Below are 24,208 nucleotides of genomic sequence, written 5' to 3' on the forward strand. Positions count from 1 at the left end.
GATGCAGTTTTCTACTACTACATTGGGGGTAAAAAACAAACAAAAAACAACTGCCTGCGTCCTATACAGGGGCAAGAAAAGGTATGTAAAACCTTTAGAAATTACTGCATTTATGTATACATTTGTCTCAAAATCGGCTTTGAGATTCATCTAAGTTAGAGTAATTAAACAAACACAATCTGTTTTAATGGATAATACACATTGTATCATTCTTGTATATATTGAATATATCATTCAAATATTCAGAGTACAGGTTGTAAAAAGTATGTGAAATCCTAGGCTAATGACTTCAACAAAAACTATTTAGAGTTTGAAATTTGCAAACCTGTTGTCTATTTAATGAAACATGATTGGACATGTTGGTTAGAGCTTCTTTAACCCCTCAAGGATGGCGGCCGTGCTATGCCGTCTTTGGGGACCTGACTCTAAACGCCGGCGTTGGACATAGCACGTCCCCGCTATGTACTTACCCGCTTGCCGTCGATCGCAGTGGGAAGACTTACCTGGCATCCCAGGGAGTCCCCCTGCTGCCGTTCCGGTGTTTTCAAAAGTTACAGAGTCAAACATAAGGCTTGCATCAGTGTTTGTGACCAAGTGGCTGCTAAAAAAGACTGCACATACCCAATTTGCAATACCTTGGGTTGTCTACTTTTGCAAATAGAATGCCATCATGAGGGTAATTCTCATTCCTGGGCTACCATATGGTCTCAAAGGCAACGTAACCAATCTGGCGAACTTCAATGTGAAAACAAGTAAACATGTAACATGCTATATTTGACACTGTAACTTCACAAAACCCCATAAACCCTGTACACAGGGGGTACTGTTTTACACGTGATACATCACTGAATACAAATATGTGTATATGTTTGCAGTAAAAGCAAACAGTATTATGACATTCACAGTTAAAATGTCACGTAGAACTAAAAAAAATAACAAAATGTGTTATTTTCTCCCATTGTTTTTATATTTGATTCATATTAAATTATGTTTCCTACCTAAATATTTGATATTAAATGAAATCCCTGTTTCCCATTAATAAAATGATATATAATTAGTGTGGGTGCACTTAATATGAAAGAGGTGAATTACGGTTGAACAGACATATAGTCAAATTCCACATTTTGTTTACGTTTTGATCACATCGTGTACATTTGGCTCAGTCCTTAAGGGATTAACTTATGAAAACAAAATGAAGCATTTTGAGTTTGCCATTTGTTGATGTGAACCATGCCTTGCAAAAAGAGCTCTAAGAAGACATGTAATCAGAAATTGTTGAAAAGCTGGAAAGAGCTACAAAGTTATCTTAGGGAGTTAGCTCCCTAAGATAAACATTTCTAAAGTAAGCTAAGATCTGATTGACAATGAAACAATTTTTTCATGGAGGTTGTGTGTTACATTAATGAGAAACTTTATGACAAAGTCACTCCAGTTAATAATTAAAAAGAGAAACATTTTTTTTTTAACTCAACTGCAGAGATGTAACTACCTTAGTAAACAGCAGGGGGAGTGCAGAGTAACTGGTCATTTTAGTGAAGCTTCTACAGTTTGCTGGGAGATGTCTTGCAGCCATAGAAGATGTGAGGAGTTGCTTTAATCAGCAGGTGGAGCAGGGGAAAGCAGGATCCAAAGAGGCTGTAGAATAGGAGGAACACACAATTTCCTACAGGTAAGTTAATTATTCTGGGTACGTCAAATCCAAATCAGCAACCAAAATCAGAATCCTTATAACAAGTTTGAGATCAAGGTGAATAGAAAGCAGTGAAGTGGGTAATTAAACAGAGGTCGACAAAAAGTATCGAGCAGCAAATGTAATAGCTTGGCACAACATTGAGTGTGTTCATTAAGCTTCCTCTGGTTTTTAAACTCTGTGGGAAAGGAGGAGTTAGGAAGTCACCATAGTAGTAGAAACAGTGTAGGGATTGTGGAAATTTAAAGGAACAAATATGTGTGTGTTTTAAAGCGGTAGTAATGTAATATTGTGTTTAGAAAAGGCAGTGTTTACATTGCCTCTAGGGACACCTCCAAGTGGCCACTCCTTAGATGGGCCACTGGGGAGGCTTCCTGGCTCAGGGCTGCACAGTAAGCAGCCCTGCCATTCAGCGTCTGCACGCTCTGCATGGAGACGCTGAATTTTCCTCATAGCGATGCATTGATTTATTGCAACTCTATGAGGAGGTCCTGAATGGCCAAAACAGCATTTGGCCCTGTCCCCGTGCCGATTATAGCCAATCTAATGCTTTCTGCCATTTTGATGATGTCACAAAGGGGGCGGAGCCAGTGCTAGCATACCCCCGCGGTCATTAGTCATAGTCAATTAACAGTCAAATTTATTTCAAATTTAAACTACAGAGAAACCTTAATCTTAAGCAAGGTGGAACCTTAAATTATATAAGTTTATGTGTTATTATTATTATTATTATCACTGGTATTTATATAGCGCTAGCATATTGCTTAGTACTTTACAATATTATCAGAGGGGAAGATAATGTCGTAAATCAATAGGGTTAAAAAAAAACGTTGTGGCCTTGTCACGATTCGGGGAACCCAACACGCTAACACACACACAGACACACACACAGAAAGTGTGCAGTACCGGTCCTTAGAGTGGCCGGGTTGAGCACACACAGAATAGTCAGGAGACAAGCCGAGTAAGGGGAACCAGAAAACAGAATAACGAGAAACAAGCCGAGGTCAAAGGGTAGGAGAAAGTCGCAAAGTCAGTATAACAAGCCAGAGAGTACGTAACCAGAAAGCACACGTTCAGAATCAATACTATAAAGCAAAGACCACAACAGGGCAGGGAGGAACAGGAAAGGTAAGTATTTAAACCAGAAGGTTAATTCTGATTGGCTAATTTCCAATCAGAATTAACAATCACATGTGGGAGATATCTAAACCTCCCACTGTGATTGAGGCACTGTGCCTTTAACGCCGGGTCAGGTGACTGACCCCGGCGTGTAACAAATTGGGCGGTCTCCCAGCGTGCAGCGTCATGCATGCTGCCGCCGGGGGACCCGGAAGAAAACGCGGGCGGCACCCGTGGCTGGGAGGATGCCGCCCGCCGAACACATGGCAGGAAGGGGACCACGGACGGCTGGAGGGTGAGTGCCGCGAGCGGACTGCAGCCTCCCCTCGCAGCCGCCCGCGGGATCCTGACATTACCCCCCCCTCGAAGACCGCCCGGAGGGCGGGAAGCAGAAGGATTCAAAGGAAACCGGGCATGAAAGGAGCGGACCAAAGAGGGAGCGTGCAAATCAGAGCTCGAAACCCAAGACCGCTCCTCAGGGCCGTACCCCTTCCAATCCACCAGATACTGTAACCGACCCCTAGAAACACGGGAGTCGAGAAGGGCAGCCACCTCGTACACGTCACTGGAGACCGCGCGAGGGGAAACGGGCCGCCCGAGGGGACGAGAGAACCGGTTACACAGCAAGGGTTTCAAAAGAGAGACGTGAAACGTGTTCGGAATACGCATGGAAGGAGGCAGGTCAAGGGAGTAGGAAACGGTTTTAACCCTACGCAACACCTTGTAGGGACCCAGAAATCTGGGAGCAAATTTCATCGAGGGAACCTTGAGACGGAGGTTCCTGGAGGACAACCATACCCTATCACCCGGAAGATAAGAAGGGGCTGCAACCCTACGGCGATCAGCAAACCTCTTCTGAGCAGCTGCTGAACGAGACAGCGCAACATGGACCTGATCCCACATCTTCCGCAAAGAGGCGAGGTGCTGGTCCAAGGCAGGCATTCCCTTGTCGGAGAACGCACCGGGAAGGACAGAAGGCCGAAACCCATAAGCAACCTCAAAAGGACTTAAGCCAGTAGACGAGTGAGACACCGTATTCCTGGCAAACTCAGCCCACGGAAGGAGGTGAGACCAGTCGTCCTGGTGCACATTAGTGAAGCAGCGCAAATACAGACGTGCTAACCACAGACTGGTTAGCACGTTCGGCTGCACCATTAGATTGCGGGTGATAGGAGGAAGTGAACGACAAGGAGACCCCCATCTCAGCACAAAAGCCCCTCCAAAACCGAGAGACAAATTGAGGACCCCTGTCAGACACGATATCCTGAGGAACCCCATGCAAGCGGAACACTTCTTTGGCAAACACCTGAGCCAACTGAACCGCAGAAGGAAGCTTTCTAAGCGGAATGAAGTGCGCCATCTTAGAGAACCTATCCGTCACAGTCAAAATCACCGTCTGACCATCAGAAAAAGGAAGGTCTACAATGAAATCCATGGATAAGTGGGTCCATGGTTTCTTTGGTATAGACAGAGGCAAGAGTAGACCCTGGGGTCTCACATTAGGGGACTTACACTGCGTACAGACCCGACAAGCCTGTACAAAATCTACTACGTCCTGCTTAAGCGAGGCCACCAGAACTGTTGAAGGAGGCCCTTATAGGTATTGGTTACCCCCGGATGACCAGCAGTTTTGGCGGTGTGAAATAAAGTTAACAGCTTTTTTCTGTCCTTTGTTTTAACATATAGTTTACCAGCCGGCGTCTCAGGGGTTGCTTGGGTTTGGTATGTCCTAATACTATCAAGAAAAGGAGATGAAACAACCAAACGGGTAGCAGCTATTATCTGAGACGCAGGAACAATAGGTACAGGAGTCAGGTTAACAAATTCTAAAGGTTCATGCTGTCGGGAGATAGCGGCAGCTTTGGCATTACGGCAACCAGGTCTATAGGTAATAACGTATTGAAAACGTGAAAGAAATAGAGACCATCTAGCCTGCCGGGCAGATAACCTTCTAGCGTCAGCTATATAGGAGAGGTTTTTATGATCAGTAATAACCATGATTTTGTGTCTAGAACCCTCTAATAAGTACCTCCATTCCTTAAAAGCTAACACAATAGCTAATAGTTCCCTGTTCCCAACATCGTAATTCTTTTCTGGATCGGACAACCTTTTTGAAAAGAAACAACAGGGATGGAGGGGTTCGTCATGCATTAACCTCTGTGACATTACTGCTCCCACACCTGATTCAGAAGCGTCTACTTCCATAACAAAGGGAAGAGAAGGATTAGGGTGGTGCAGTACTGGAGCAGAGGCAAATGCCTTCTTGAGAGTTTTGAAGGCCTTAAGGGCTTCGGGAGTCCAAACCCTAGGGTGTAGACCTTTTTTAGTCAGCTTCGTTATAGGAGAGATAAGGGGTGAAAAGTTCTTTATAAATTTCCTATAATAGTTGGCAAATCCTATAAAACGCTGGATAGCCTTAAGTCCTTGGGGAAGTGGCCAGGACAGTATGGCTTCCAATTTAGCAGGATCCATACTGAAACCCTGTTCAGTAATTATATAACCAAGGAATTGCACCGAGGTTTGATCGAACAAACATTTTTCTAACTTACAGTAGAGTCCGTTCTATAATAATTTCTTGAGCACCATCCTAACATGATTATGGTGTGACTTCAAATCAGGGGAATACACAAGTATGTCGTCAAGGTACACCACGGCACAGACATGCAAAAGATCCCTAAGGACATCGTTTATGAGGTCCTGAAACACAGCAGGGGCATTACACAGTCCAAAAGGCATGACCAGATATTCGTAATGCCCACTGCGCGTATTAAACGCTGTTTTCCACTCGTCATTCTCCTTTATACGGACGAGGTTATAAGCCCCCCTGAGGTCTAATTTGGTGAAGAACCTAGAACCTTTCACACGATCAAACAACTCAGTGATGAGGGGGATAGGGTAGGCGTTTTTAATCGTTATGTTGTTCAGACCCCTGTAGTCTATACATGGCCTCAAGTCGCCCTCCTTCTTTGCCACAAAAAAGAAACCAGCACCAGCAGGAGAAGAGGACCTTCTAATAAAACCTTTACTTAAGGATTCCCGTATGTACTCCTCCATGATCTGGTTTTCTTTCTCAGAAAGAGGGTAGACCTTACCCCTAGGAGGCATAGTACCCGGTAACAGGTTTATGGCACAGTCATACTCCCGATGTGGGGGTAGTTTATCTGCCTCCCTTTTTTCAAAAACCAATGCAAGGTCTGCATACACAGAAGGGACAGAAACAGAAAGTGGTTTAGCCGTGGGCACATTGAGTGAACAAACAGGACGTACATGAGCCATACAGTCTCGTTGACAAGATTCCCCCCAGGAGAGTATATCTAAACAACCCCAGTCAAGTACCGGGTTGTGCTTAACTAACCAGGGAAAACCCAGAACGATGGAAGCAGTAGGGGAGTCAATTATTTGAAAGGTTAACCTTTCCTTGTGCAAAGCACCCACAGACATAATGATTTCTTGGGTTTCATGGGTTACCAGAGGTTTCTCAAGCGGTCTACCATCTATGGCCTCAACGGCCAAGGGTGTGGCCTTTTGGATCAAAGTCAAGGCTGCGGTTTTGGCAAAGTTCTCATCCATAAGGTTGTCTGCCGCACCTGAATCGATCAAGGCTTTAGTTGTTATGGTGGTTTTATTGACCAAAAGAGAAACCGTAATAAACGGTCTGGAGATGGACACATGAGGGGACAAAGTCATAACACCCGAGGCCGACCCCTCTCTAGGCCTTAGGTGCTGTAGTTTCCCTGTACCTTAGGGCAGGCATTACAGTGGTGCCCCCTCTTTCCACAATAAAGGCATAACCCCTCCCTTCTACGGTACGCTCTTTCAGCCTCAGTTAACCCCGTAGCGCCTAATTGCATGGGTTCAGGGGATGGTGGCCTAGGAGCGGGTAGTGCTAGTAATGCAGTACTGGGTAGAGCAGGTAACACCCGTGTATCCAGCCGTCTTTGACTACGCCTCTCTCTAATACGGTTATCAATAAGGATCACATAGTCTATAACATCATCCAAAAGAACAGGCAATTCCCTGGATGCTATTTCATCCAGTATGTAAGCGGCCAACCCCTCCTGAAAGGCTGTTACGAGGGCGTCATTGTTCCAAACCACTTCAGCTGCTAGAGTGCGGAATTCGATAGTGTAATCCGCTACAGATCTATTACCCTGTCGTACCCTAAGCAGAGCTTTGCCAGCAGAATCAACCCTACCGGGTTGATCAAATGTGCGTTTGAAAGCGGTCAAAAAGTCTGCAAAGGACATTGGGGAAGCATTCTCCCACATGGTATTAGCCCATGCTAAAGCTCTCCCTGACAAGTGGTTTATCAAAAAGGCTATTTTAGATCTGTCAGTGGGATAGGAACGTGGATTCATCACAAAATGGATGTCGATTTGGTTGAGGAAACCACGACACAATGCTGGGAAACAGCTGTAGCGCTGTGGCGGCGTCATATGCACTACATGAGCAGGAACGGGTACCGGAGTGGGAATGGGCTCGGGCACAGCAGCAGCAGCAGCCTCCTGAACGGCAGGCTGCAAGTGTGCAGTACGAGCCAGTATGGTTTGCAAAGCTTGAGCAAACTGATCCATACGGTGGTCCAAGCCATCCATTCTAGCCTCCTGATTAACTAGGAGCTGTGGTATGTCAGCAGGTTCCATTATGGCCCTGTTGTAATGTCACGATTCGGGGAACCCACACACACACAGACACACACACAGAAAGTGTGCAGTACCGGTCCTTAGAGTGGCCGGGTTGAGCACACACAGAATAGTCAGGAGACAAGCCGAGTAAGGGGAACCAGAAAACAGAATAACGAGAAACAAGCCGAGGTCAAAGGGTAGGAGAAAGTCGTAAAGTCAGTATAACAAGCCAGAGAGTACGTAACCAGAAAGCACACGTTCAGAATCAATACTATAAAGCAAAGACCACAACAGGGCAGGGAGGAACAGGAAAGGTAAGTATTTAAACCAGAAGGTTAATTCTGATTGGCTAATTTCCAATCAGAATTAACAATCACACGTGGGAGATATCTAAACCTCCCACTGTGATTGAGGCACTGTGCCTTTAACGCCGGGTCAGGTGACTGACCCCGGCGTGTAACAAATTGGGCGGTCTCCCAGCGTGCAGCGTCATGCATGCTGCCGCCGGGGGACCCGGAAGAAGACGCGGGCGGCACCCGTGGCTGGGAGGATGCCGCCCGCCGAACACATGGCAGGAAGGGGACCGCGGACGGCTGGAGGGTGAGTGCCACGAGCGGACTGCAGCCTCCCCTCACAGCCGCCCGCGGGATCCTGACAAGCCTATCATTGCATAGTTATATCTCTGGTTGCTGTAGCTAAATTTTATTGGCATAGACTTGGCAGGGTTAGTTAAGATTTAAAATGATTAATAAACCAACAATTGCTTCCTTAATGCAAGGGCTGCTGGGTTCATCTGGGAAGTTTGTATCTCTGTCTAATTGTCCTTTACTGAGAAGCTTGTAGATGAAAAGAGGTGTAATGTTGACCCTTGGGCTTGTCAAGTAAATTAATTGACTTGATGACTTGAAATGCTATATGGTGTAGCAAACTGATTATAATTGTGTTGTTTTTGTTGCTTTTTATTTTATAGGGTGTATTATTAAACATATATATATATTTTAAAATTTTTTTTTAGCAAAATCTTTTTATTTACCATCTGCTGTTCATAAGTGTTTATATCACCACTTAAAACAAAGAACTACGGGGTCCTTGAAGGCTGTATGTGTGTGTTAATATCAGCAGGTATTATTATATCTATATATTCCATACATATAAAACTTTAGATTACTTAACAGGGTCTGTGAGAGTGAGCAGGACGTCATCCGCATAGGCTGATACTTTGAACTCATCACTCGCTACTCTGATGCCTTTAATTTATGGATGAGTTCTGGTAATTTAAAGCAATGGCTCCAGGGCTACAAAAAAAATGAGGGGAGACAACTGTCTACTCCCATTGCTAAGCTTAAAGGGAGTTGGATGTGCCCCTGGGAAAAGTATTTACGCCTGTGGTTCTGCATAAAGTGCTCAAACTGCCATAATAAATGAATGCAATCCCACATGTTGTAATAAGGAAAAAAGATAGTGCCAATGAAACATAGAATGTGACAGCAGATAAGAACCATTCGGCCCATCTAGTCTGCCCAATATTTCGAAATACTTTTAATTAGTCCCTGGCCTTATCTTAAGTCTAGGATAGCCTTATGCCTATCCCACGCATGCTTAAACTCCCTCACTGTGTTAACCTCTACCACTTCAGCTGAAAGGGTATTCCATGCATCCACTACCCTCTCAGTAAAGTAATACTTCCTGATATTATTTTTAAACCTTTGTCCCTCTAATTTAAGACTATGTCCTCTTGTTGTGGTAGTTTTTCTTCTTTTAAATATAGTCTCTTCCTTTACTGTGATGATTCCCTTTATGTATTTGAATGTTTCTATCATATCCCTCCTGTCTCGTCTTTCCTCCAAGCTATACATGTTAAGATCCTTTAACCTTTCCTGGTAAGTTTTATCCTGCAATCCATGAACGAGCTTAGTAGCCCTTCTCTTAACTCTTTCTAGAGTATCAATATCCTTCTGAAGATATGGTCTCCAGTACTGGGTATAAAACTCCAAGTGAGGTCTCACCCATGTTCTGTACAATGGCATGAGCACTTCTCTCTTTCTACTGCTAATACTTCTCCCTATACAACCAAGCATTCTGCTAGCATTTCCTGCTGCTCTATTACATTGTCTTCCTACCTTTAAGTCATCTGAAATAATTACTCCTAAATCCCTTTCTTCAGATGTTGAGGTTAGTAGGGTATCAAATATCCTATTCTCTGTCTCTTGGATTTTTACATCCAAGGTGCATTATCTTTGAACCCGATCAAATGCCTTCTTTGCATCCAGAAAGAGGCCCATAGAAGGACTTTTTGTTCGTGGCAACCTCCACATAAGATCGACTTCCCTTCTTGTATTCTCATACAACTGTCCAGTAGGCATAAATCCCACTTGGTCCGGATAGATCATCTTCTGTAGTAAGGGGTTCAATCTAAAAGCTAAGATTTTGGCAAAGAATTTAACTTCAAAATTGATTAGCGATATAGGTCTGTAATTTGCTGTAGACATTTCATCTTATCCCTGCTTCGAGAAAAGCTCTACATCTGCTTTTAAGAGATCATTATTTGGGGTACCACACTCCATCCATTTTGCGAACATCTTAGTCAGATGGAGTGTTAGCTCCCTATGTAAAAAAAGTAATGATGGTCCAGGCACTCAGGTTCAATCCAGTGGGCAGATTTATTGGAGCAAAATCGAAACAAAGTTTCGCCCCCCAACAGGCCCTTTGTCAAGCTCCCTATGTAAAGACTTATAGTAAGTCCTGTCAAACCCATATAGCCCCTATGCCTTATTTTCTTTGATGGCCGATATCACCTGGTCTGCTTCATCACCTATGAGTAGTGTGCCTAATCCTTGCAGTTGGACTTCTGTGTGTTTCAGGAGTTTAATCCTATCCAGAAAAGTCCTAACCGTATCCCTGTACCTTGTATTACTACTGTTAAGGTTTGAGGAGCGAGTGTACACTTTCGATAAAAAGTCTGTGGAGGCTCTATTTATGCCTGAGGGATCGTTACATATTTTTTTACTGTTTGTCATTAATTGCTGTAATTAGTTTGGCTTTTTGTCTAGGCTTAAGTGCTCAGGCAAGAAGGGTGTCCATTTTATTGGACCTCTCAAAGAAAGCTCTATTGGAGTGGATGACATCTCTGCTCACATATTACTAAATCCCAAAGCAAGTTCCATCAAATTGTCTGGAATTGGGTTTGTGTTGCATCTCCACTTTGCGGAGAGCTTTTTGTGAGTCAAATAATTTTCTAATTAGATGATATGATTAGGAGGACAATATAGTGTAATCAGTTTAAGGTTGAAAGACACTGAGGGCATGTACAACAATCAATTAGATTTACAAAAAACATACAAAGTCCAGCCTTCATATGAATTGAATTATTAAAATATAACCTTTATTGTCTATTAAAGATAAAATAATCATCCATAAAGTATAAACTAAAATACCATTTGGCTACAGGATAGGTATTAGAACCAGATACATTTTAAATTATAAGCAAAAAAGGGGTGGGGGGGTGATCTGCTGAACCAATCACAAATAACCCAGATAGAAGATTTGGAATTCTCATCCTCAAAAGAAATAAATATTCAAGGCTTGCAAACTCCAGTAAAAGTGTGAGTGGCCACTTGTGAACGCAATTCTTATAATCTGTTTATATACACAGTTATTTGGTATGTTGCTTTATTTGTGATTGGTTCAGCAGATCATCACCCTTTTTTTGCCTATACTGTGTGGAAGACAAGAGGAAGTCTTTGAGGATATTGTTGGGAACCTTATCCTATGCAGGGAAGTTTCTTTCTGCTGATATAAATTGAGCACTTTTTACACCGTGGTTGGTGCACACACACATTGTTTGTTTTTGCACATTTTCAATGATATTTGTATCACTCAAAAATATCCATACCATGTACGTTACATCCTATACTTAGTGTAACTCTTGAACCTTAGAAACTAATAAAGACAGGTAGGAGAGCATGATAGTAGATCAATATAAAAGAGAAAAGGAAGGGAGCAAACTCATCTATAGGCTGTACTTTGTGGGCACCTAATCTGAGTTTTCCCTACCCCCCTGAATCTAGCTAAATCCCGATGCTACAAAATTTTAGTGAGCAGTAAAAAAGCAAAAAGTGAATCAAAATATACATGCAAGTATAAAATGAAAAAAAAAAATGTTTTTGTAAATTATATGTTAAAGTGTTTCAGATAATGACATTAAATTATGTGTTATATTATAGCTGTTGGAATAATTTATGAGTCTATGGGAATCCTCGTGAGACTTTTCTGCCTTGTAAGCAGCATGAATGTACACAGATTACAGAATACGGGGAAAAATATGGATGTATTGAAATTGTTGCTCCCTCCAATACTACATGATTTCCTATGATTAGTTAAGATTCATCCAAAAAAAAAAAAAAAATTAAATTTTTGTGTGTGTGTGTGTGTGTGTTTAGCTAGAAAGTGAGCAATTTCTGTGTAGTTCCTGTACAATATAAATGTGCCATTTCTTATAAATTTTTTGCAAAGCGTTGACCTATTGTTTAAAAGGAGAGTTCTCAACCCCTTTTACAGCACATCAATGACTGTATTCTCACAATTCTAAATAAAAAGAAGAGTTAAAGGACACACAGTAGTGATGATCTGTTCTCGAAAAATAAAAGCTATCTTCAGAAAATAATCTTTTAACAAGAAATATAAATTTTTGTTGATGATTACATCAAGAAACAAAGTAAAGTGAGGTTTAAAAGCAATCACAAATCAACAGGAAATGCAAAGGCTAATGAGACTGAAAGCTTGTGGACAAACAAACCCAGAGTGATTGTTCTGACCTGAAATTCTTCTTCACCAGTCAATTTAGCAGTTTAAAATTGCAATGTTTTATCAGCTACTTCCAAATAGGCTAACCTTTCAAAAAGTGGCACGTATTCTCTTTGGGGAAAAATAAAGATATTCACCAAGAAGCCATACTGCCTGTTTAAACCTGGTGCCCTACATTTCCAATACCATTTTAGTTCTAGTTCGCTCAATATTGTATTACTGAGTTAAATGTCAGGCTATACCTGTCTACCTTTCCTATCCCACCTTGCAGGGTACCATTATTGATTAAAAATAAGTTAGTTAGTACTCTATATTTGTAATATAAGATAAACATAAACAACTTTACAAAACTAAACTCTGTTGTGTCTATATTTCATATTTTGTGTGTGCTGCATCATGGCTTTCTTGCAGACATCAATAGCAGCTTGTGAAAAAAAACAGAAGTAATCCACTGTGCCAGGAATATCCACACAAATAAAATTGATATTCAAAACAACCAAATAGTGCAGATTATGCGTCTATAGGTAAATACGTACTCTTATTCGCAACCAAAGAGTGGTAATTCCAGATTGTACAGGATCTTTAAAATAAAGAACAGTATATACAGGTAAGTGTGCAATATGTCGAGTCCTTATTGTAGTATTTTTTTATTTATTTTTTTAAATATAGATATTCAGCTCACACTTTTATGAGCTACTTAGAGCTCTACTTGCATTGCCCTTAATAATGAAGTTGACTCAGGCAGCATCTGACAATTCCTATTATATCTGTGCCTGTGGACAAAATGTCCGTAATCTCTATCTTTATGCAAATATAATAGCAACAATGGTCAAAGAATGAAATGAAAATAACTTTTTTGGATATATTGTATCAAACAATTTGTCTAGTTGGCTAGAACAATATATAGACTAATTTGAATCCTCTAGTACAGTGGCTCCAAAAATAGTCCTCATGGCTCACCAACAATCTGGGATTTATGTATTCCATTTATTACAATGGAGATACTGACTAAATCTGAAATGTTGGTGGGTCTTGAGGACTGGTTTTGCAAACACTGCTTTGGTACATACTTAAAAGTCAATCGCAATGGTTAGGCCTCCCAATGATTATTACATTCCCGATGTGTTATGCTTTTTTTGTTGTTGTTGCTGGACATTTAAGAAGAGAGAGGAGCTCATAATCTCTATCATTAAAACTATAAGCTTGCCTGGTAGGCGTGCAGGCTACATGCCTACCAGCAGTTGAAACTGCTATTGCCGTTCTATTATTTAACCAACAGAGTATTAAAAAGTCATTTAGCTCCTGTGAACTTCCAGGAGCAATAAAAAGGTTTTTATCCCAGCCACTCTCACAGTGATTGCCTAATGGTCACTTCACGTGACAAGGTTACAGGAGGGTCGGAGTTGCCAAACTTATAATAAGCAGCTGCTTTCTAAATACACTGAAGATGCTAATAGGGAGTCCATAACAAACATACCATGGCTGAATTTCCATTTGCCAGGAATAATTTCACCAACGGCTAGTGAGCAAGTGGTGAGTTGGAGCCCAGCTTACTGTTTGTGGTGATTATGTCCATAAATACAAATTAATTTAATATCCTGATTGCATATTGTGAACCTGCATTGCCCAAATGCTATTAATTGCTTACAAATACTAACAAGTAGAATTTAACCATTTTTCTTTATGTATTTTTTATCATAGTTACATAAAAAGAGACATGTGTTTATCAAGTTCAGCCTTCCTCACATATGTTTTTCATCATATCTACTGCATGTTTGCTTCTGGGCTTTTATTTCAGACCCTGTCTTAAATATTACAAGACAAATGAGACTATGTGATATTTAAAACAATGTTCAGCATGTATAGAATAAGCCAAAAAAATTAAATTGTATAATGTTACATAATGCAGTTTTCTTTCTTTTCTGTATGTTAAGGTGCTATCCATTCCAGAATTCACTGAAAAATTACACCTTTTAGAAAAAACAAGAAAAAAGTAGAGGAGGTTAAAAATGTATTCATAACTTAAAACACTCTGAAGCCTCCAAAGTCCAGAGATGGCAGAACAGCATGAAGCAAAATGGAGCTTGTTCAAACATTCCGTCTCCATCATCGAACACTCCATCCAATTTAGAACTCCTTCTGCAGGGACTCAAAGATGGCCCGATCATTGAAAGGAGAATGCAGGCTCTACCTTGCACCACCACTCAAGAGGAATTTCTGGCCATAACAACAGACATCTACAAGAACTCAGTGATATCAGGGAAGTTATAGGGCACAACAGATGAGCTCTGCACCACGCACAATGAACTTGTGGACACTTTCCACAAGCTAGGGGAAGACCAAGCCACCCTTTTGACTAAGGTGATTGACATGGAGGGGCGGCCCCTGCAATAGACCTGGCTAAAATACTTTAAAAGGCTCTGTTCATGTGAAGTATGTACCTTTGTACTCCAGACAGAGAGACCGACCGTTAGCACTAATTCTCTGGAACTGTTTTGGGCATAGGACCATGTGCACGATCAGTAAAAAATAAGACTTCCAGGAAACTCCTGAACCCCTGAATTGATCTGGGTGATTTTTGGATATGTTGGTCACCCAGAACAGGGCTATCATGTGGGCATACACCTCGCTTGGGGACTTGCATAAAAGGCAAGTGTGGCTCTAATTAAAGAGAGATTTGTTTTCCCCTTCATGAAGTTTGGGCTCATGTTTGGGAGATTGGAGAGCTATAGTCCCTCTGGGGATTGCTATAATCACAATACTCCCCTGAGTATAATCACTAGCTCTTATAAGAGCTGTTAATGATATGCTATCTGGACTAGGAGAGGTCTACCCACTGGAAGCTGGATCCTGGTCTTGGGTCCAGGGTGGGTGGAGGACGGCGAGAGCCCAACCAAGCTGCGGCGGTTCGTGGGGTTTACATTGGTTATGGTGTTCCAGTGCAGTGTTTATGGTACTCAGAAGTACTAGGAAGCAGCGATTGACAGAGGTACCCGGTCGGGGTGCCTGGCGGTCCTTTACATTGGTTGGCAGTGGTGGGATGGCTTCCTAGCCTTGGGAAAACCAGCACTACTTCAGAGGATGGGGTATGCTAGCCCCTGGGCAGTGCTCACATCCAAGGAGGAGAGTGACCTGGAATGGAGGGATGCAGCCCTGAAAGAACTATGGTACTGTGGTGGAATCTCTGTAAAAATAAATTTAGTAGGCCGAGATTACCACGTGGCATGTGTACATGCATATACTGGTGTATCGGTCGGTTGGTTGCACGTGGCAAAGATACAATCAGTAGTGTACGGAGCATGTGCGAGAATACCGGATGTAGTATTCCCCTCCTCCATTGTGCTGGGCAAGCCATGCGGTCAAACAGGAAGTTAGTTCTTATTCGATTGATTGGGTAAGAGAATGTGTGGGTGGAGCTACTTATGGGTGGAGTTACATGCTTATATAAGGAGCCTACACTATTGTCCGGGGCTCAGAACTTGTTGTATTTTGGTGACATTAGTCCCTCTGAGTCCCGATCAGTGAACCGAATAAAGAATCTCTTCCTTCCTGAAGAAACCTGTGTCCATCTCTCTGTGCTTGGCTTCCGTCAGTTTCTCCGGTATCATTTGGTGCATTAGCCGGGATACTCATCGCTCAACGGTAGGTGAGAAGCAGAGGTGTGAGACGGTCTATCTTTGCCCACGTTCTCTACGGCTGCACCCCTGAACTTCTGCGTGGACCTCCCTTCGTCTCGGCGCCACTGGTTTGTTGTCCAGGCCTCTACGTAGTAAGTGCTGGGGTGTCCCCGTCGATGAATGTGAACTCAGGTTCAGGAACGAGGAGGTAAGACGACCGCTGTTTTAGACGGCGGACCCACTAGGGGTATTGGATACCGATTGTGCGGTAGGCCCATAAGGGGTTATTTGGAATCTGCCCCCTCCAGTGGAGGGAAGGAGCGAAGGCGCACCACTCAATTAAACGCCCTTTAGTAAGCCCGTTTAATTTTGGTTTGGAGTCAGGCGGGGTTCTGGTGTAAATAGCCCTAGCCGGACACCGGTGTCTTGTCTAGACTAGCGTTCTAGGGTGTATATTACGTTCGCTAGGTCGGAGGGACCGGGAGACTAAGCGGCGCCTGTGTAAATTCGGTTCGCTAGATCTCAACCTATCTTGGCTAAGTGGGAAGGCGTGTAAATTTGGAACCCACTAGACTATTGATAGAGTAGATAGACTAAGAGGGTACTGTTGTAAATTCCGCCCTCTAGTTCGCTATATGTGGTGCTTGGGCAGTGTGGCTAACCAAAACGTATGTAGATAGTTTTAGGTAGTCCATCAAGGTACTGGCCAATAGATTAGTTGGGAATTGTATATGTGTTAAAGATTGTTGTAGTAGCGTGTATATCTTGCTAGAAAGCGTGAACTCTGCCGTCTAGCGAGAGTGTGAATAGTGTGTAACTGTATTATAGCGCACGGTACCATAACCATGTATAATTACTGACACTGTAAATAAGTACTAATAATTGTCGTTTATGTTGCATGTTTTAACACCATAACCACTACTAATTGTACTGTGACTTTAAATTGTACTCTAACCTATGCTAACCGTACTGTAACTACTGTTTGTAAAGACGATGTTACTGGGGTATGTTATAGACGGGTAATTCAAATATAGGAAATTATAGCGTGGGTGACCGTATAGTTTCGCCAAAGGGCACAGTATTAGTTACTTAGTGACTGGTGTAACAGCTGTGTGTGTACGGGAATTCCCTGAGTGTTTTGTTGTGTGCGTTTCACTTAGTAACTGTACCACGTGGTGCTGTTGCCGAGGGAACGGGTGTGACCGTTGGTAGAGTGTTTGTATAGTTTCTGTTGGAAACGACGCTCCATTGTTAAGTATGGGCGCATCGGATTTGACGATTTTGGATCCCTTAGGATGCATGATAAAGAATTTTAAAAAGAGATACAAAGCATGTGATTTTGGGGTAAAGATGTCTCCAGCACGCCTGATTACTTTGTGTAGTAGGGAATGGCCTACTTTGGTTGCCACATGGCCACCACGTGGCAGTTTGGATCCTAATCTGGTACAGCGCGTACACGTGGCTGTATCAGGTAGGCCTGAACTTTACGGCCAGTTTCCATATATTGATTGTTGGAGGCAGGCCGTAAATGACTCGCCAAAATGGATCCGAGTATGCCACGAGGAACAATGTCGCCTCATGGTGGCCAGGACTCGCTTGTCCACTAAGGCCATAATTACGCCCATTTTGGACATGCCCCCTGAGTCTGAGATCCCTATGCCGCCCCCTTACTCCTCCTCCACAGGAAGAGGAAGAGGAGGTGCTGCTGGAAACGCTCCTCCCCTTTCCTCGTTGTCCCCACCTACTTCCTCCTCTAGCTCAGAGTCCAGCCCTCTTGTTTCAAAACCTCCCCTTCCGATACCTGCTTCCGTTAACTCCACATACCCAGATTTGGCGCCATATCTAGCTTCCGGTCAGGCTCCCCCTAGCCCGGCCCGGAATATTTTACTCACCACCCTTCCCCATAGTAAAGCTTCCCCATCCCCTTGCGTTACTACCCCTCGACCGGAACCCCTAACTGACGCATCTCTACGAAGCCCCATATTAACCTGACAACTGACCGGTACTCTCCAACCCCGACATTATCAAATGCCACTTCGATTGACTCCTGGCCCGACACACATTATCGATAAACTGATCCAGTTTATGTTTATGTCCCTTTTACGACTACTGATCTCTTTAATTGGAAGACCCATAATGCCTCTTACACCGAAAAGCCTCAAGCCATGACGGATCTGTTTACTTCAATAGTCCAGACACATAACCCTACTTGGGCTGATTGCCAGCAATTATTAATGACATTGTTTAATAACGAGGAAAGGACTAGGATAAATCAAGCGGCAATTAAAGCGCTGGAAGAAGAGGCCCGTACACAAAATCAGGCCAACCCAGCAGCATGGGCCACAGCACATTATCCAAATGCCGATCCAAATTGGAATGTCAATGGCACAGATTTGGTTCATTTAAAAGCTTATAGGGACGCTATTATTGCTGGCATGAAAGCTGGAGGAAAGAAGGCGATTAACATGTCTAAGACGGCTGAGGTATTGCAGAAATGTGATGAATCGCCCAGTGTCTTTTATGACCGATTATTGGAGGCATACCGCTTGTATACCCCCTTTAATCCAGAGGCCCCTGAGAATTCCCGGATGGTTAACTCTGCCTTTGTCAGCCAAGCCTACGGGGATATAAAGCGCAAGCTACGAAAATTAGAAGGGTTCGTAGGGATGTCCATAACCCAACTAATGGAGGTAGCGAATAAGGTGTATATGAACAGGGAAACAGAGACGAAGAAAGAGGAAGAGCGCAAGATGCGTAGAAAGGCAGATATGCTAGCGGTAGCGATCGCAGGCGTAGATAGAAGGGAGAAAGAGGTGTATAGGGGAGCAGATAAAGGCGATAGTAAGTGGAATAGGGAACCCCTGAGTAGGAATCAGTGCGCGTACTGTAGGGAAGAAGGGCATTGGAGAAGTGAGTGTCCACAAAGGGAACAGTATGAGAGAGACAGACCTAGGGCAGGATATGGTAATTATAGAGGCAGAGCGAGAGGTAGAGGAGGTCCTGGAGGGAATAATGGTAGCAATAGAGGAAGTGTTAGAGAAGACAGGTATTATCCAGCAGCGCAGAGATCCCGCGATAGAGAAGATAGGGACTTTGTAGGATTGGCTGACACGGTCATGGAATACTATTGATACCGACCGGGCTCTATCCCCCTTGGCCGAGCGGAGCCTATGGTCGATGTATCAATAGGGGGAAAAAGGAGTGCGTTCATGATCGATACTGGTGCTGAACATTCGGTGGTGACTGACCTAGTTGCTCCTCCATCTGGAAGAACTATCACTGTAATAGGAGCAACTGGAAGGGGTGCTGCTAAACCGGTTCTTAAAAGTCGACTCTGTACATTGGGAGGCCACGTAGTAAAACATCTATTCCTTTATATGCCTGAATGTCCAGTCCAACTGCTAGGACGTGACTTGTTGTCAAAATTACAAGCGCAGATAACGTTTCTACCAAATGGAACAACATCTTTAAAGTTCAATGGACCTTCAGGTATAATGACAATATCTGTACCAAAGGAAGAAGAGTGGCGACTTTATACAGCGTTGACAAGCCAAAACCCTAAGAGTGATGAATCCTTGTTTAATATACCAGGAGTGTGGGCAGAGAACAACCCACCAGGACTTGCTCGCAATATCCCACCAATTCGAATCGAACTGAAACTTGGGGTCTATCCAGTGAGCTTAAGGCAATATCATATCCCACAAAAGGCCAAGAAGAATATACAATCATATTTGGATAAGTTCATAAGGTATGGTATCCTAAAATTCTGTACTTCCCCCTGGAACACCCCATTGCTGCCTGTTCAAAAGCCAGGTACAGATGAGTATTGCCCTGTGCAGGACTTGAGAGCAGTCAATGATGCGGTCGTAAGTATACACCCAGTTGTGCCCAATCCATATAACCTGCTTGCTTTAATTCCGGGCGGGGCTACCTATTTCACTGTCTTAGATCTTAAAGATGCCTTCTTTTGCCTACGAATTGCTGCAGAAAGCCAGTGTATCTTCGCATTCCGGTGGGAAAATGCTGTAACGGGCGCGAAACGCCAGATGACTTGGACAAGACTGCCCCAAGGGTTTAAAAATTCACCTACCCTATTTGGATCAGCTTTAAGTCAAGACTTACTGGATTTCAAGTCCATCCCAGGAGAGTGTGTACTATTGCAATATGTAGATGATTTGTTGATAGCGGCAGTTACAAGAGAAATATGTCAGCAAGCAACACATGATCTACTACACATTCACTGGAAGGCAGGATACAAGGTGTCCAGGAAGAAAGCTCAGTTGTGTCAGCCAACTGTCAAGTATCTGGGATTCCATATCTCTGAAGGTCAAAAAATAATGGGGCCAGAGAGAAAAGAAGCTGTATGCCAAATACCAATACCCAAGAATAGAAGACAAGTGCGTGAATTCTTGGGAGCAGCAGGCTTCTGTAGGATATGGATTCCCAGTTATGCGATATTGGCGAAACCTCTTTATGCAGCTATAAAAGGTACAGAACACGATCCCTTCCTGTGGACACCTGAACAGCAAAAGGAATTTGAAGATGTGAAGAAGGCTTTGATGAGTGCCCCAGCATTAGGTCTACCTGATCATACACGTCCATTCTATTTATATGTACACGAGCACAGAAGAATGGCTGTGGGAGTATTGACACAGTACTTGGGATCATGGCAAAGACCTGTTGCATATATGTCAAAACAACTGGATGCAGTGGCCAGTGGTCTTCCACCTTATCTAAGAGCCGCAGCCGTAGCCGCCCTGCTGGTAGCTGAAGCCGATAAACTCACTCTGGGTCAAGAACTCTATGTGCGAGTCCCGCACGCAGTACAGACGTTGCTAGACTATAAAGGCAATCATTGGTTTAGTAACAGCCGCATGACTAAGTATCAAGCTATGTTCTGTGAAAACCCAAGGGTGCATTTAGAGACTGTTAACACCTTAAATCCAGCTACCCTTTTGCCACAACCTACTGAAAGTCAACATGATTGCCTGGAGGTGATGGATGAAGTATTTTCAAGTAGACCAGATCTTCGTGACTTTCCCATCCAGAACCCTGATGCCCAGTTCTATACGGACGGCAGTAGTTATGTGAAAGAAGGGATTCGCTATGCAGGATATGCTGTAACAACCATAGACAAGGTGATAGAAGCTCGGCCATTGTCAAAAGGAACATCGGCACAGAAGGCAGAACTAATTGCACTAACACGAGCGTTACAATTGGCTGAAGGTTTAAGAGTGAACATCTACACGGACTCCAAGTATGCGTTTTTAACCACTCATGCCAACGGAGCTTTGTATAAAGAAAGAGGACTATTGAATTCAGAGGGTAAAGAAATTAAGTACGCAGCTGAAATATTACAACTACTGGAAGCCGTGTGGGAACCGAAAGAAGTTGGTATTATACATTGTCGGGCGCATCTGAGAGGAGATGGTGATGTAACCAAAGGAAATCGGATGGCAGATAATGCAGCTAAGCGTGCCGCTGAATCAGGAAGACAGGAATATGTGGAACATATAGCTGCTCTTATACTGACTCCACTGACTCAATGGACTCCAGTTTATACAGCTCAAGAAGAAGAGTGGTTAAAGACTGAAGCTGGGAAGTACCTGGAGAACAAATGGTATCAGTTAGAAGATGGAAGAATAGTTATTCCAGCATCACTAGCTGTAGAAATTGTCCAGAACTATCACAACGGGACACATTCTGGAAGAGATAGTATGGAAGAATCTCTCAGAAAACATTTCTACATACCAAGATTGTCCAACTTGACTCAAGCCATTGTACGAAGATGTGTAATATGTGCTAAGAACAACGCAAGGCAAGGACCAGTGAAACCACCGGGAGTCCAGTATATGGGGGGACTCCCTATGTCCGATCTTCAAATAGATTATACAGTAATGCCTAAATCCGGTGGACATCGCTACCTACTAGTAGTTGTGTGTACCTATTCAGGCTGGGTAGAAGCATGTCCTACTCGTACAGAGAAAGCAGGAGAAGTTGTACGATTCCTGTTACGAGAAATAATACCCCGATATGGACTACCATGCTCTATAGGATCGGATAATGGTCCAGCTTTTGTTCATCAGTGCCTACAACAACTGACTCATATGCTTGGTATTAAGTGGAAGCTTCATACGGCATATAGACCTCAGAGCTCTGGTAAAGTAGAAAGAATGAATAGAACTATTAAGAACCAGTTGGCAAAGATGTGTCAAGAGACTCAGCTTAAGTGGAATGTTCTTTTGCCTATAGCTCTGTTACGTATTCGTAGTACACCTACCAGAAGGATGGGTCTCTCACCTTTTTAAATTATGTATGGGCGTCCACCTCCCGTACTTGGTAACTTAAGGGGGGATTTGAGTCAGTTGGGAGAAGGAATTACCCGGCAGCAGGTTGTAAGTTGGGTAAAACTATGGAGGAGGTACAGAAATGGGTACAAGATAGATTACCTGTGAATATTTATCCCCCTGTTCATAGCTATCATCCAGGAGATCAAGTGTGGATTAAAGAGTGGAACAGTTACCGTTAGGGCCTAAGTGGAGGGGTCCTTATGTTGTTCTTTTGTCTACCCCTACAGCAATAAAGGTGGCTGAAGTGACTCCGTGGATTCATCACTCCAGGGTTAAACCAGCAGCAGTAGATTCTTGGCAAGCTACACCAGATCCAGAGAATCCCTGCAAGATCCGGTTAAAGCGCACGACTCAGTCGGAGTGACGAGGAGATATTGGGATTACAATTGTATTTAAAGAGATCAGTAAGTGAGTGTTTTGACGGCCATAATAAAGCCTGACCACTTACCCACGTGTCATAGCCAGGGTGTCTCGAAGGGACCTCTGTGAAGAGAAGAGCAGAACTCCATTCCTTGCAGCCCTTACATCCTGGAAGCTGAGGTGCCATCGCACGGACGAAGACTGAGGATGAAGACGTCGAAAGAAGTGTTTTTGATAATGTGTATTTTTGTGTTTTTAAATATTCAGGAAGGTAGAGGTACCGACACACCTAGCTGTGAGGTTTGCATTAAGACTACTATAACAGGTAACCATATTTCCCAGACCCTAATTTGGCATTCACAATATGAGTGTAAAGGATATGTGTCTAGGTGTAGATACTTAGGTATAGAATATAGTGTATGCCATTTAGGAGTAGGAGAACCTAAGTGCTTCAATCCAGAGTATCAACCCCGTACAATTTGGTTGACCCTCCGGAATGGAGATCCACAGGGGACCCTAATAAATAAAAAAAGTATTAGAAACCGTACATTCTTCGGGCGTTCTGCTATTTCATGCATGTAAAGCGATATCAAGTGGTAGAAAGCCGTGGAATGTATGTGGGGATCTTAAATGGGAGAGAACGTATGGGTCTAACGATAAGTATATTTGTCCCAGTAGTAAAAAGAAGTACGTAAGTCCAAAATGCCCAGATAGGGATTATAATTATTGCCCATATTGGTCTTGTGTGGGGTGGGCAACTTGGGGACAGACAGTAGATAAGGATATGATTGTTACTAAGTTGCCTACCAAACCGTATTGTAAGTCTATGGAGTGTAACCCAGTCCATATACTTATTAATAATCCTGAACAATTCTTGGATAGGTTTGGTAACTTATTTGGGTTCAAGATATATGGGACGGGTTTAGATCCTGGGACAATATTATTTATAGGGATAGAGACTGATACCGTAGCATCCCAAACTCATCAGGTTTTCCATTCTTTTTATGAAGAGATGAGTGTAGAAAACAAGATCCCCCATAATGCTAAAAACCTGTTTATAGATTTAGCTGAAAGTATTGCTGGTAGTCTTAATGTGACCAACTGCTATGTATGTGGAGGTACTAACATGGGAGACCAATGGCCCTGGGAAGCAAAGGAGGTAATGTCCGGTTCTGAGACAGTTGAACAAATAATATCTTCACAAGGCAATTATCAAATGAGTGTTAGAGGTAAATCTGAGTGGCGATTAAAGACCTCCATCATAGGTTATGTTTGCATAGCAAGAAAAGGAATAATGTTTAACACATCTGTAGGAGAACTAACTTGTCTAGGGCAAAAAGCTTATGATGATAATACAAAGAATACAACCTGGTGGTCGGCTTCAAATGTCTCAGAACCACCTAACCCGTTTGCAAATTATGCCAATTTAAAGGACGTGTGGTTTGATCTATCTATCACATCTAGTTGGAAAGCCCCAGCAAATTTGTACTGGATCTGTGGTAAGAAGGCCTATTCGGAGTTACCACAGGACTGGGAAGGGGCATGTGTGTTGGGTATGCTCAAACCATCCTTCTTCTTGTTGCCTATTGAAACAGGAGAGACTTTGGGAGTTAAAGTATATGATGTGAATCATAGGAAGAAAAG

This window comes from Pelobates fuscus, chromosome 4 (assembly GCF_036172605.1).
Source record: "Pelobates fuscus isolate aPelFus1 chromosome 4, aPelFus1.pri, whole genome shotgun sequence".
NCBI lineage: Eukaryota > Metazoa > Chordata > Amphibia > Anura > Pelobatidae > Pelobates > Pelobates fuscus.